The sequence below is a fragment of the Phodopus roborovskii genome, unplaced genomic scaffold (genome assembly GCF_943737965.1).
Source record: "Phodopus roborovskii unplaced genomic scaffold, PHOROB, whole genome shotgun sequence".
Lineage (NCBI taxonomy): Eukaryota > Metazoa > Chordata > Mammalia > Rodentia > Cricetidae > Phodopus > Phodopus roborovskii.
Window position 1 is genome coordinate 3565441 of NW_026126563.1, and position 11727 is coordinate 3577167.

Genomic DNA, 11727 nt, shown 5'->3' on the forward strand with positions numbered 1-11727 from the left:
CTGGGTATTCCTTTGGGATCTGAAAGGGTTGTCTGCTTAAGTAAAAGAAAGCATATTAAAACTAAGTCTATTTGAAAAGCCCAGATTCATCAAATACAAGACTCTTGTCTTTATTCCCTGCAGTTAGTATCAACAGCTTCATCTCTCATGCATGAGAGGAATGACACAATGAATGATAAGAACTATGGGGATTGGAGTCTAGATGGGGCTCACACCTGTGACAACTTGTTTCCTCTCACTATGGTAGAGTATTCACTTCTTTAAGCACACTTGTCAGCATTGTTTTAATAAAAATGATACCACTAAGTAAGTCCTGAGGGAAGCAATGGCTTTCTCTCTAGCACAGACGCTAAAGGAACATGAATTGATTTCCACACGAACCTCTTGTCTTTGGCACAGAAGATGGAGGCCAACTATTTCCAAGGAAAGCATTGGCTACTGTGTGTGATGGACTACCATACCAGTAAGTTCTGTAAGTTCTCCTCTGAGCCCCCTTCTCTCATGCATCGTCCCTTCTGACTCTGTAGACTGCACCCCTCCCTAGCATTTCTGCCCCCTCTTCACTGCCTCTTCCCCTACTCTCCCCTAAAACATCATGAAAAAAAACCCATGCATTCAAGTCCCTTCTTCAGATGAATTGAGTTTTTAGAATCTCGCAAGTTAGGAGAGAATGATACATTCCATCCATTGAAGTAAGCTTAGAATTGGAAATGTGTCATTTTATGAAGCCATTTGAGGGTATCAGAATTCTGCTGTGTTTTGTTTTGTTTTGATTTTTTCCAGTATTAACACAGGACTGCACTTCATTCCCAAACTATTTCTTTATGGTTCTTTCTCCTATTTTCAACGAATAGGTCAAAGTCCCATTCAACTTTTCTTAAAAGAAGATAGAACTTCCCAACTGAGCCTTCCCAACTGAGCTCACCCTCAGATAACCTAAGTGAGTTAAAGCTCCAGTTTTGCCACCGTGAGAGGCAATATATAGAGAAGAAAATTGCCGGTGTCCCTTATCTCATATAAGCTGTGACGATAGCGCCTATAGTTTTAGTCCTTTTGAGAACTACTAGCTTGTAAAATGTTTTGAAGATAAAACACATGGGGAAAATGAGTGATTTTATGATTGTTCTACAACGGGAGTTGAAGGAAGTCTTAAAGGAGAATGGATGCTCTGTCATGGGAAAACTGTTAATTCCTCGATGTAAACAACCTTTCTGCATTGCAATAAGAGAAAAACTTGCAATAAGAGAAAAAAGTACAAGTCCCACTGCCCCTTGATAACAAAAGATATGTTCCTCTGCCCTGTGGTGAGCAGAAACAAAAGTAGGAAGTACTAAGGAGCAAAGCAGAAGAAAATTCCAAGAATGGACAAGTCAAGTTCTGCAACACCAAAGAAGAAAGAGTTATTGCCTCTGGGGTAAGCCTGAAGAGGAGCTTCCCTGGAGAGGGACTCTGCACCATCCCAGACTAGACAGAAAGACGTGGAAAGAACAGGCTACAGAAGACCTGCAAGCCCCAGGCCTGCCTACCAGTGCAGTGCCTAACGAAAGTACAGAGGCATGCAGAGCATTACTCCCCAGCCCTCACCCCACTGTCTGCCCTTGCTGTGACCTCCCACCCAGGAGTTCCTTCTTCATTCATCCTTGATCTAGGCCTTCCAGTGACCCCCACTACACACGCCTCCACTTAATGATTGGATTTTATCTTGGCAAACCCACTACCTACTGAAAATATTACAGGTCGAAAGTCATTAAGTACACACAATCCGATAGCCAGCCTGGCTCATGACATAGTGTGCTGCAGAGTATGTTCACCCTCGTGATCCAGGACTGATCATGTATGGTGTGCATGGGTTTAGCCAAGGAAGAACCAAATCCAAACTTGGAAGTGTGGCTTGCATTAAACGTATATCACTATTGTATCATGGTGTAGCAGCTAGTTTTATGTCAGCTCTGCAGAAGCTAGTGTTACCTGAAAGACAAGATCCTCAACTGAGAAAATGCCTGTGTAAGATCAGACTGTAGACAAGCCTCTTGGGTATTTTCTTAATTAGTGATTGACAGGGGAGGGCCCAGCCCATTGTGGGTGGTACAATACCTGGGCTGGTCCTATGAAAAAGCAACCTAAGCCAGTAAGCCACACCCCTCCATGGCCTCTGCATCAGCTTCTGCTTCCAGGTTCCTGCACTGTTGACTTCCTGTCCTGACTTCCTACAGTGATGAACAGTGATGCAGAAGTGTGAGCCAAATAAACCCTGTCCTCCCCAAGTTGCTTTGGACTCAAGCAATGCCCCAAAGTGACCCTCTCCTTCAGTCAGGCCCATCTCCAGAAAGTTCTACAACCTCTGTAGCTACAGCTGGAACAAATAAGCATTCAAGCAAACACATGGGCCCATGAGGGATATATTACATCTGACCCATAGTAGAATGAGTTCTGATGCAGTGTGACTTCCCAAAAAAATCTTCAGAAAAGAGTAAGCACTTTTTAAAATATGTAACTGAGTAGAAAACTTAGGAGGCCACCCCCCCCCCAAATATTGACACTCACAATATGGCTCATTTCTTGCCATAAAATGAGGGATGATAACACTCCGGGGATATGGCTGACCAAACACAGCCAGGGATAAAAGCCAGCAAATCCGCATGAAACAGCTCAGCTACCCAGCTGCTAAAGTTTAAAGTGCATCAAGTTTCCTATTCGAAAATATAATGTGGATCTCTCTTCGCCTTAATGCTTTGACGGGTGTCGCTAGGAAGTGTTTTTGATGCCGGTGCCAGAGGAACATCTCAGATGTAATTCTTCTGCCTACCTGAAGTGGGTTTTGGGAAACACCCTTTGATTCTTTATGGAAAGTACAGTGTTATGAAGAACTGTTCACAGGAACTAACTGTTCTTTACAAATCACAGGAGACCAGTCTTCAAATTTGGGCAAACTTTCAGAACAAAAAGGATGAATGAATTGTTTAATGTGCCTAAAAGGATTTAGCTTAATTAGAGCCTGTCTTTTGGTTGAAATAATTTAGATAGCAAACGGGAAATAGATTCTCTGCTCTGAAGTGTTTTAACACGCCATCCAAACGCCTTGCTCAGATTCTGTTGAGCAGAACTACCCGTGGGGTGTTAAACCTACTTCGCCTGACTTTTTAGAACTGTGCCGTGGAGTTAAACGGCGTTTCAAGAGCCATGCTCTGAATCTGTCGCTGGACAGGAGAGATGCTTTCTTCCTGCTCCAGACTCTTCTCTCATCCCCTGTACTCTGCAGGTGGCATTTGTTGTCATTGTTGACTATTCCCTTGGTCCCACCCTTGTTTATCAAGAGGATCTTTCTCAGTGCGCTTCTGCTCTGACTCTGTGACTACTGACCCATGTACTCATCCTCCAGTGGGTAACACTGGCGGTCAGAGGGTTGCTGGACCAACGGGAGGAGGGAGGCGCTACCTATGCCTTTTACTTGTGCATAGCGACATAACAGCAGAGAGACGTTAAAGAATCAGTTACGGGTATCCTCCTAAATTACAAAGAGGAAGGGACCTAGGATGGCTCAGAGAATGGCGACCATGACTGAAACATCATCAAGGGAAGATGTGGCCTGGTATGGGTGCACGAGCCTTGCAAGAATGAGATTATCATCTCTGAAGGAGGAAAGGGTCTGCGGGGTAGTGGAACCCAAGCAGGATGTTCTAGTTGTCAGTTTTTTGTTTTGCTTTGTTTTGTTTTCCTTTTCCTGCTCTTTGGGAGTCCGCTACCCAGCTCCCAAATATGTACACAGAGACTTATTCTTACTTATGGATGCCCAGCTTCGGCTTGGCTTATTCCTAGCTAGCTTTTCTTAAATTATCCCATCTATCTTTTGCCTCGGGGCGCTTACCTTTCTCTATTCTATATACCGCTCTTTCTTTCCTACTCTTTGGCGGGTTGTGTGGCTGCCCCTGGTGTCCTACTCTCCTCCCTCTTCTCCTTCTTCTTATTTATTCTCTCTGCCCATCAACCCTACCTGTTTCTCTCTTCTGCCTAGCTATTGGCCATTCAGCAACACAGCTTCACAGAGTCAAACAAATGCAACATAAAAGAATACAACACGTCTTTGCATCACTAAATAGATATTCCACAGCATAAACAAATGTAACACATCTTCAACTAACATTCCACAACAGGACATGTGGTCATTGGCCGGGAAGACAAGGAAGGAGAATTTTCCCCAAAAGGGACAGCAGAGAGACATGTTAGAGTTGAAGTGGTTGAAGAAGGGTTACATGAGGGGCTGTGGGCCCCTTGACTAAACCTGGAGGAAGTGACAGAATAATTAAGTCTGTGAGCGATAGGAGAATCCATTGCTAGAGAGCTGTAAGTATGAAAAGGGTAATCTAGATCTCTGAGTTGGAATTGGACATATTAATGAGAACTCTCAGCGATTAACTCATACAAATAGCTGTAGAAATATCACCATTCGTGTGTACATATCCAGGTTCCTTGGAGAAATTCGTACTTCTTGGACTGGGGCTGACAGGATTTGAGAAGGGCTGAGAGTATCTTATATCAAAACACAAGAAATTGCTCAAGAAAGGCAGCCAAATCTTGAACACCTTGCACAAGAGTGACAGCGGCCGGCAGGCTACAAGCCACTGGACCAGCCCAGGTTCTGATTCTGTGTGAAAGAAGACAATGAGTGAAGAGATGGGAATCCCAGTAAGGAAAGCAGCATTTACATGGGCCCCAGGTACTGCCCGCAGAATTCAGCACTGACTGATTGTGAAGGGAGAAAGTCACTTCCAGCAGACTCAGGCAAGGCAGGCTACCATTCTCCAGCAGCCACAGAGAAGATCTCACTCATGGGGCAAATGTAAACCATGTGACCATAACAGAACCTAATGCCACATTGTGATGTGCTTGCCAATGATGCATGCTAGCACGCAAGCCCCTGATGGAGAAACAGACTATGAAATAACTGGCCTGTGGCCAGAAGTATCAAGGCCCTAGAAGTCCACAGAAAATAAGGCTGAGAAAGTATTCCAGCTGAAAGAGGCGGCAGTGATATGACTACCCAATGTAAAGCCTGATTTATTTTGACATAAGATTTAGGAACCATTAATGAAACTGGAAGGAGTCAGAGTCAGTTCTGGCAGCTGGAATGTGTATTTTGTAGTTTGCCGGGGCTGCTATAATAGACTATCACAGAGCACGCGGCTGACACATTAGAGGCTTGGAGACTAGAATCAGATTGAGGTATTGACAGGATTGACTCTCTCTAAGGCTTCTCTCTGTGGCTTATGCACAGCCAGGAGCTCACTGTGTCCTCTCTGTGCTTCAGTGGGCACCCAAATGCCTTCTTCTTGTAGGGACATCAATCATACCGAATTAAAACCCGCCATCATGGCCTTATTTTACGTTAACTACCTTTGAAGGCAACGTCTCAACAGACTGAACCACTCAAATTTGGTGGCAAGAAGGAGTTGTGAGTTAGCAGCTAGAACCAGGAGCATCCTAGTTTGTAGGGGATGCACGTTGATGGATGAAAGGGTGTTGTGGGTTATAAGAGAGTACTTTCCAGATGTTACTAGCAATAAGTAAATAAATAAATAAATAAATAAACTCTTTCAAGTTTCTTGCAGATTTTTTTTTCCCAAAACCTGTTACAGAAAGGCAGCCATTCAGGGACATCTACAGCTGTCTTCCCAGGTAGATGAATTTGTTATACTTAGTTAAATGTTGTAGCTGCTGTTTGAAGTCTGCTCTGAATTGACTCATATCCTTCCCTCTTTCTCCAAGGAAAACGGTTCACTACACAAAGCATTATTTGGATGATCTATTGGGAAATGTTGGCATGAATTCTTAATATTATGAAAGGAAAATGATCCTGGAAAGCATAAAATATTTACCGCCTGCTGTGTCAGTCCTGCCTTCACTGGAGGAAGAGTCCCTGCATGTGCATGAATGTTCTTTGGCTTTGGGGGGGCAGATGGTGCAGAGTGATTAAAAAAAAAAAAAAAAGACCTAAGAATTGGAAGGCAGGGACTGAACGCGATGCCCACCACCACTCCTATGCAGAGCTTTCAGACAAAGAACACGATCTCACTACGGTCTCAGTGACAGCCTCCATCCATCACTGCTTTTCAGTTCATATAGATCTCCCCTCTTCCTCCACCCACTGCCCAAGAGAAAGCCCCATGGAACACTCACTGTGCTATGGGCCATAGGACAGGCTACTGTAACACTGTGAACTTCCTCTCTGTCATGTCCATTCCCATGTTCTGCCTTCCCCGCCTGCTCTATTTTGTAGGCCACTGACCACCTGAGCCTCCCTCCCCTTTCTGCTTTCTTCAGTCCCAGCTGACCTAAGAATGGTTTTTACATCATAGAATTTATGTCAAGAGGTCCCACCCTCCATCAGACACCCAAGTGTGAGACTTCACAGAGCTGCTCACCTTGCAGGGCCTCGCAGCAGGGCAAGACAGTTCACTTAGCAGCCGGGGACCCTCATTCTCACTGAGCTATGCACGTTAACTTGTCAGTCCACCGTAATAGCAAGTCCACCTAGCAAGCAAGCCCCTAACAGCCCCCTTGTTATGGTCAAACACATCCTGGAACTGGAAACGATGTGCCATTTTAGGTGTAGCTTTGGGGGACAGTGAGTCAAACTGTATCCTCTGAGGGAACTTTCAGGTGGAAATACCCATTTACTACCTTACACTTAAGCACAAATTGCCATACATATGACTAAAATCAGATACAATAAGAGAAATGACCTTTGCAGCAAACAGAGGTTTGCAGAACCCACACATTTCAGTCACAGCCATAAACCGCTCATGCCTTGCCCCTAGCAACCAACACCACCTCCTCCAGGGCCCACTGAGAGCCTTGAAATGGAACCTGGGGCTCCGGAGCAAATCCTGCTCAGGCTGGCTTCTCCCTTGCAATGAATTCACTCTGTGCTTGTAATGTGTGGTAATGAGTGTGCACACTGTTATGTGTGCTTGTGCATATGTGCCTGAAGGTCAGAGGCCAATCTGGATGCCATCCTCTATCACCATCCACCTTGTCCTCTTCAGACAGACTCTTACTGAACTTGGGCCTCACCAATTTGCCAAGACCGGCAGGGCAGTGAGCTACAGTGCACATCCTGCCTCCACTGCCTAAGCGCTGGTGTTACAAGCACACTCTACCATGCCAAGATTTTTACCTGAGGGCTGGAGATGTACACTCAGTCCTTCATGCTCGAACAACCAACACTGACAATTACGCCATCTCGCCATGCCCTGTCCTGTTCTTTATCTTCACTACTGGATAAAATCCCTGCTGCTTTGCTATTTGTGTGCACTTCTTCTATGAACAAGATACAAAGATCATGGCAATACCAGGTCTGCACAGCAACAAGAGGGGGCTGAGGCACTGTCCAAACCCAGCAGAGGCACATCCTACTGCCCCTTGTCACAAGACTGAATAAACAAGCCCTCGTTTATTTAGACAATAATCCAGGCACCATCAACAAGGATGAAGTATTGGAGTAGAAGGAGTTTTCCTGTCCTAGAAACTGCTCCCAAATAACCACTCCGAGGCTTATAATGATTGTAAATGCTTGGCTAATAGCTCAGGCTTATTACTGACTAGCTCTTACATTTCAAGTTAACCCATATTCCTTTATCAGCATGGCACATTCACCTCCGGCTCCCTCTGTGTCTGGCTGGCAACTCCTCTGACTCCGCCCTTACTCATCCCATCATTCTGTTTGGCTTTCCCATCTAACTGTATCCTGTTCAGCTACTGGCCAATCAGCTTGTCTATTAAACCAATCATAGCGACATGTATTCACACAGTGTGCAGAAGGATTGCGCCACAGCATGGAATGTCTTTTCTAATGAAGTGTAATGAATTGTGACAACTGTGTGAAGATAGGAACAAAGAGTATTGCCCTGATGATTTTGAGGTGATAGTAGATGGGAGGATACTTAGTTGGGTGGATGGTAGGTTCTGTTGCTTTAATGTACGGAGGAGGATTGATCTGAGACTGGTCAAACTGACAGACCTTGTGATTTTGTTATTAATGAATTCTGACATTGTAGACATTTTTTAAAAATCAACACTAAAGTGTTACTGTATCAGTTCAAACTTGTTATAACAGGTTTAAAGTCTAGTTTAAACTTGGTATAGCAGGATCTAAAACAGTTCTGACTTCACACAGCTTCTCAGTTGACCAACCCACTGAGGGGTGGCCCCTCAAGGCCCCCCGGGGGGGGGGGGGGGGGGGGGCGGGGGGGCCCCCGGGGGGGGCCGGGGAAACCCCCCCCCCCCCCCCCCCCCCCCCCCCCCCCCCCCCCCCCCCCCCCCCCCCCCCCCCCCCCCCCCCCCCCCCCCCCCCCCCCCCCCAGCTGCTCATCAAATGTACATCACATCTTAGCGGGTTATTTGTACCAAATTCACGTGCAATAAAAATGTTCAAAAGTAAGGCTGCTTCAAGAATGCTTGCTTTTCTGGCAGCCATGAGCTTCCTCCTGCCCTGGGAGATGTAGAAACAGTGCATGAAAATCTAGAACAAGAATTCCCAAATCAGAACTTCAAGACCGACTGGGAACAATGCTAGGAAGCAGAATAAAGTGTACAGCGTGTGGCAGAGGAAAGACTCTGTTGGCACCATCATCTTCTACACCACACCACAGAGCTCTGAGTGCCCCTTGCCTCCGCAGAGGCCAGAGTGTGTGCTTTCTCTCTCCACCCCTCTTCCCCATTGTTTCTCTCTCTTTTTTATGGGAAGTTGTTCTATGTCTTCCATGGGGTTACATCATTATTGCCACAGCTGCACAACAGCCCTCCGAGTACTTCCACACGAATGGTCCCCATCCCTGTCTGAGGTCATTGCTAGCCTTTGGCTGCTCAGACAAAGCTCTGTTGATTGTCTTAGTTTTATTCCTAGACCCTCTTCTCTTCCCCACCGGCCAATAGATACTCCTTGCATGTCTTGTCTCTTTAGTACTGCTTACCACATCGCCCGTTCACGAAAATATGAATTCCAGGGAAGGAAGGGATGGAGCTGTCTTCTGTTCTGCCATCTTACGGCAGAAAACCAAGAGAGTTCGAAGTCCCCCCCCCCACATAAAAAAAACTCATAAATGTTTTAAGGAGAGGGAAATTTACTGAGAGAAAATAATAATGCCCCTTAGCATCAGAAAGATTGATTCCTCGGGTGAGTCTGTCTCTGCTCTTTGCTTCTTCCATCAAAACTATCAGACATTGTAATCAAATCTGTGTAAACTCTGACTTTTGCCCACGGAGAGAGACTCGGGTTCTGTGTGGCCTGGACTCTATTTCATGTGGGACAAAACTGAGTGAAGATTGTGACTCCTCCCATAACAGTAGAATAAGGAGAAGTGAAGTCTCTCTCTCTCTCTCACACACACACACACACACACACACACAGAGGCACACTCACACACAGACACACACATACAGACACACACACAGAAGCACACACAGACAGAAGCATACACACAGAAGCACACACACACAGAGGTACACACACACACAGGTGCACACACACACACACACACAGGCACACACACATACAGAGGCACACTCACACACAGACACACACACAGAAGCACACACAGACAGAAGCATACACACAGAAGCACACACACACAGAAGCACATACACACACACAGGTGCACACACACACACACACACGTGTGTGCATGCTCCAAGATGATAGAGAACATCACTGAGACCCACAATACAACGGGTTCTGTGAAAACTGGAATAATAATAGATAAGCTATCTGCGAGTAGACTAAAACCCCCACTGCAATGATGCCCTATGAAAATACTCACAAAGTAGCAAATTCCCTAAAGCTTACTGTAGAGGGACCACAGAGGAGCTTAGAAAGTGATGGGGTCAAAGACGCAGGTGAAGGGAAGGACTTGGAGGACTCTGTAGCAGAGGAAATAATCAGATTTATACCAGTAATGTCACAAAACCTTAGAGTTGGGATCTGTGGTCCATCGGTGTGTGTGTGTGTGTGTGTGTGTGTGTGTGTGTGTGTGTGTGTGTGTCTGTGTGTGTGTATACCTGTGTGTCCCAGGTGAGAGCTGAGGCCCAAGCACAACTTCAGGCATCATTCTTCAGTAACACTGACCATCCTGCTTCGGAGACAGACCTCTCATTGACGTAGAGCCAGCCTATCAGATTAGGCTGGCTGGCTTGCCCTTTCCAGTGTTAGCATTATAAGCATAAATCACCATACCCAAGCTTTTTACGTGTGTTCTGGGTTTTAACTCAGGCCTCAGGCATTAGTGTACTGACAAAGACATCTTTCTAGGTCTGATCTTGAGATCTTTAAGTGATGCAAAACTAAGATCTTCATTACACACAACATGTAATCCTATAAAATTTCACCTTTATGAATCTCAAGGTGAGTTATTTGGAATTATTTGGGAACTAAAGTGAAACATTGCTGGTGTACACTGAATCCTTGAAGAATTCTAATCATAAATCTGTCCTGGCAACTTTCTCACATTACAGGCATAAATTCGAGCAGTAGAAGCCCATGCTTTTACAAGAAAAAACACTTAGTTATTAATTCATGCTTTCATTTTATGAGGATTATTTTAATCTCCTCATTTTCTCCTTCTTGATAATAAAGGAGTTATTTTTCCTTACACATGTCTATTTAATGTTATTATTTGAATCCTTTGCTGTAATATAGGATTGCCATATCCCTACACTAGTGGCAATATATTTTGTTTTGTTTTTCTTCCAGTGCTAGAATTGAGCCCAGGACCTTGCCAATGCCAAACAAATAATTATAACAACGAGCCACATCCTCATTCAATGCAGTTTTAAACAGTAGAACTCTTGATCTATAATTTTCTACTAATGAACCTTTAATAGAGAACCTTGAAGTGCAAACGTGGATTGCTTGTGTTCTAATTTCTTAAGCAATTGTGTCCACAGTGTTCCCCCAGACTTCCTTGTCCAGTACGCCTGCCAGGACATTCTCAATCATTAGGCACTGTTTGTTTCTTCCCACTTTTGGAAGTTTGCGTAGAGCACCTTCTGCTACCAGGGAAGCTAGTCTTCGAGAACGAGGCTGCCAGGTCAATTTCAGTTGGGGAGCCTCTGCTTTCACCTCTAGGAGCACCCAAGGGCAACAGCAATAGCCTGTAATGTCTGGGAGTCCCTTGGGCAACCCTGGCCAACAACTCAAAAGGAGGCTTCTCATGTCTGGTGTTAAGAGTTTTTGTTAGATGGTCTATGGCTCTTGGAGCGAGTATGGTCAGCCCAGATGGGAAATTTTCACTTAATTATGTGTATTATTTGAGTCTATCTGGACTTTATTAATTGGAAGTGTTTTTATTACTATTGCAATTTCTTCATTTTAGTTTTTGGTTTGGGGATTTGTTTATTTGTTTCGAGACTGGATTGCTCTGTGTAGCCCTAGCTGTCCTGGAACTGTCTCTACATGTATCTTTGGCAATCTGCCTGCTGAAATTAAGGGTATGTGCCACCACAGCCAGCTAATGTCCTAGTTTGTTATGGGTCTGTTTAGGTCGTTGACTTCTTGTTTTAATTTTGGTCATTTTGTTGAATCTAGAAATTCGTCCATTTCCCGTAGGTTTTCCCATTGGGTATTCCTTCACAATGCTCCAACTTTCTTTGTGTTTCTTGTCATGGTTCCCCCATTCATTTCTAATTCTGTTTGAGTCCTGTCTTTCTTTTTTGAAGGGTGGGGGGGGTATTTGG